Source organism: Diabrotica virgifera, chromosome 6 (assembly GCF_917563875.1).
Source record: "Diabrotica virgifera virgifera chromosome 6, PGI_DIABVI_V3a".
Lineage (NCBI taxonomy): Eukaryota > Metazoa > Arthropoda > Insecta > Coleoptera > Chrysomelidae > Diabrotica > Diabrotica virgifera.
The window spans coordinates 186,890,773-186,895,238 of NC_065448.1; positions in this window are offsets into that span (position 1 = coordinate 186,890,773).

A 4,466-nucleotide genomic window follows, 5' to 3' on the forward strand; every position below is an offset into this window, starting at 1 on the left:
TAACGCGATGCACTCTTCGTGATATTATGTAGTTGTGGTGTCAGTGTACTTGAAGCGGAAAGGCGGATGCATTCATGCAAATAACAGTGACAAGGTTACGACGAAGGAATTTTTTTACGATATTACTTAATGACTGCTTTCAATGAACCATTTTCTACACTCAGATAAGTGTTTTAAATTTAGAATTTTAAATGACTGGAATCAATGTGTTATTATAGACCAGGGCGCATCTGTAAAAATATTAGTACATTTGGACGTTGAGAGGTGACTCAAATTTTGTTGCAGAAATTGCTTGAAAATAACTCAAATAATAATATTTGAGTTATCCTCCCTCCCAAAAAGGTCCGGAACATTGTTTAAATAAGCAAAATGTCAAAAAATTAAGAAAAAATGCGATTTTTTTATTCGTTTTTTGATTATAACTTTAAAAGTATTCATTTCCGAGACAAGTTGTACTAATATAATAGTTGCGTAATTAAATTCCATACAATATAGAGTTGGCTAAAAATTTCAATAATAGTCACCCTTGTTGCAAAATAGAAATAATTGCGAAAAAACCATACAAAAACAAGTATTTGCATTTTACGTTTTTCAACCATTTATTACGTTTTTCAACTTAGGACCTTCAAATTTCACCCAGAAAAACTTTATGATACAGAAAAATAATACTGCAAATTTCATTAAGATCGGTTCAATAGATTTTGCAAAATAAATTTTGCAATCCAGCTTTTGCAAAAAAATTTATTTTTTCAAAATGTTACAGCACTGAAAAATATAGCAGATAGCAAGTTGAAATTCTTCTTGCTTATAGAAGTGTACTGTACCTTTTATTTGCAATTTGCAAAACTAAAATTGATTAACTACCAATGCGTCAGAAATTTTTAAACCTTAATTATTGGTGCTTTGCGCAGGACAGCGGATAGTTGCTCTGATTGGGCATTCCAGTGACCTTTGATGATGATTGATACATTTTAATTTTTATTACATTTCCATATAAATAAATAAATTTGTTTGTTGCAAAATAAATGCACATACTCTATCCTTTGAAATAACACTTTTTTTTAGCAAAAACTTATTTTGTTCATATATTTTAACTTATAGAATAAAAGTTTATTATTTTTAAACATATCGCACACCTAGTTCAATTGTGCCACAACTGCAAAAAATTCGAATTTTGGGTTAAGGCTGTAAAATATTGCCTATATAATGGCCCATCTAATGCAATACAGCCTGAACTAAAATATTGTTTTGGACAAGTATAAAGTAAGTTACTTCGGTATTTCACTGTAGGGTTTTTGGAGGTTTTGAAAATGCAATATGGCGATAACTGGGAGATGTGGCGATAATATACACTGCCACAATACAACCGATGTAATTCAATACGTTCAATACGGCCACAACTGCAAAAATCAAGAGAGATGTGGCGATAATATACACTGCCACAATACAACCGATATAATTCAATACGGCCACAACTGCAACAATCAATTGATTTTTTCATTATATTGCCGCCGTATCTCCTAGGTATCGTTTTATAAATGACTTTCTTCACAATGCAATATCGCCATAACTATCAAAATAATAATAACGTTTTATTTTTAATAAATTGTAATAAGATCCAGCCAATAAGTGTATAATTTGCTACCTAAATTGTAATTTTGAAGCCAGTCATTCTCAAAATAAATTATTTACAGGGCAAAACGCGTTTACTACAGAACGTTTTGCTCATTTGTCGAGAATATTGTGTTTTGCACTTGTGGCACTATTGAACTAGGTGTGCGATATACAATTGTTTAAACAATATTTCACAAACAATAATAAAATTAGTTTGATTTTTGTGGAATTAATATAGTAAAATACAACAAAATATAGAGTAAGAAAATATTATATTAGGTAAAGATTGGAAGACATTTTGGTGGAAATAAACTTTTGTGAATCGAACACCGCTGTCCTGCGCGTAGCACCAAAAATTAATGTTTATTTAAAAAATTTCCCGATGCCGTGGTAATTAATCGATTTTAATTTTGCAAATTGCTAATGAAAGGTACAGTACATTTCTATAAGCAAAACAAAATTCAACTTGCTATCTGCTTTATTTTCAGTCCTGCAACATTTTAAAAAAATTATTTTTTTTGCGAAAGCTGGATTGCAAAATTGATTTTGCAAAATCTATTAAAGCGATCTTAATGAAATTTACAGTATAGTTTAACTATATCTTATAGTTTTTCTGGGAAAAATATGAAGGGCCTAAGTGTAGCATGAATGGTTGATAAACGTAAAATGCGAATACTTGTTTTTGTATGGGTTTTTTCAAAATTATTGCTAGTTTGCAACAAGGCTGACTATTTTTTAAATATTTAATCAATTCTGTAATATAGAAAATTTAATTACGCAACTTTTATGTCAGTACAACTTTTCTCAGAAATGAATAATTTTAAAGTTATAATCAAAAAACCAATAAAAAAATCGAATTTTTCCTTTATATTCTGACATTTTGATTATTTAAACAATGTTCCGGACCATTTTGAGTGGGAGGATAACTCAAATATTATTATTTGAGTTATTTTCAAGCAATTTCTTCAAAAAAATTTGAGTCACCTTTCAACGTCCATCTCAAAACAGATGCGCCCTTGACTATTATTATACTATTAAGTCATCGATGTATTATAGCTGCCACCTAACAAAATATGAATTAGGAACCGTCTTCCCATTAATTAAAGGAGTAAAACACCTTATAATACACTTACTAAAGACTACAAAATAAGAATCGGAAGTAAATCCTAAATATTCAATAATAAAATATGCTCGTGCACCAAGTGTGGAATGCTGTACTAGAACTGACGTAGGTAAAGCTATTAATAGGAGATTTTAATGCAAAGATAGGTAAATACGGATTACGCGCCAACCATCGGAAACCACAGCTTACATGACGAGCAGAACAACAACTCGGCCGATAAACTTTTATCCGTCCCAATCAACATGATAGCTGCCAGCACATACTTTATGCACAAAGGAATATGGATAATCCCTGATGGGAATACGTTCAATCAAATCGACCATATGGTGGTCTTCTTCTTCTTCCTTCTTGTATGTAGGCTTTAAGCCTGTTTCTTCTTCAATATTAGCCTCCTAAATTGTTTTAATTATCGCATCATCTTTTTCTTGGTCTGCAAATACTTCTTCGTCCATTTGGTGACTTATCTCGTGCTATTCGTACTATCCTATCCTCTGCCATTCCACTTATGTGTTTGTTCCACTCCTGTTTCCGTTTTGTCACAAATCCATTTATGTCTTCTACATTGCATGCCAGTGGCGAAGCGTGACTTTTTCTAAATTGTTACCAAAACAAGATGCAAAAACTATTATTTAAAAAAATGAAGATATGGCTAAATGTATAATACAGAGAGAGTCTGTAAAGTGGAATAAATTCAATATCTCAAATACTAATTGTTTTTTTGGAAAATGCTCAGACCCGTCGATTAGTATTTCAAATTGTCCTTTTTGACATTCAATAAAAATGTATACAGGATGTCCCAATTTAGAGATATGACGTCATCGTCGATTTTCTTAAATGACAACACTGTCATTTTGATAGCTAATTTGATAGGGTTTGTAAAGTTATACATAACTGCAAAATATCAAATTTTTATTCTGTACCATTTACAAGATAATAGAAAATAACAAAGTTATATCTGTAATTTGGAATATATTCAATAATTAAAATACTAACTGTTTTTTTGAAAAATGCTCAGACCCGTCGATTAGTATATCAAATTGTCATTTTTGACATATAATAATAATGTATACAGGGTGTCCCAATTTAGAGATATGACGTCATCGTTGATTTTCTTAAATGGCAACACTATCATTTTGATAGCTATTTTGATAGCGTGTGTAAAGTTATACACATCTGAAAAATTTCAAAATTTTATTCCCTACCATTTACAAGATAATAAAAAATAACAAAGTTATGAAGAACAAGAAGTAATCAAATAATAATTGAATTTATTTATTTCAATTAAGCAAATGCTCATAACGTTGCCCATTGACAATTTGACAATAATTGAGGGCAACATTATGAGTTTTTGCTTAATTTATTGAAATAATTAAATTCAATTATTAGTTGATTACTTCTTTTTCATAACTTTGTTATTTTTTATTATCATCTAAATGGTAGAGAATACAAATTTGAAATTTTGCAGTTGTGTATAACTTTACACACCCTATCAAAATAGCTATCAAAATGACAGTGTTGCCGTTTAAGAAAATCAACGATGACGTCATATCTCTAAATTGGGACACCCTGTATACATTATTATTATATGTCAAAAAGGACAATTTGATATACTAATCGACGGGTCTGAGCATTTTTCAAAAAAACAGTTAGTATTTTAATTATTGAATATATTCCAAATTACAGATATAACTTTGTTATTTTCTATTATCTTGTAAATGGTAGAGAATAA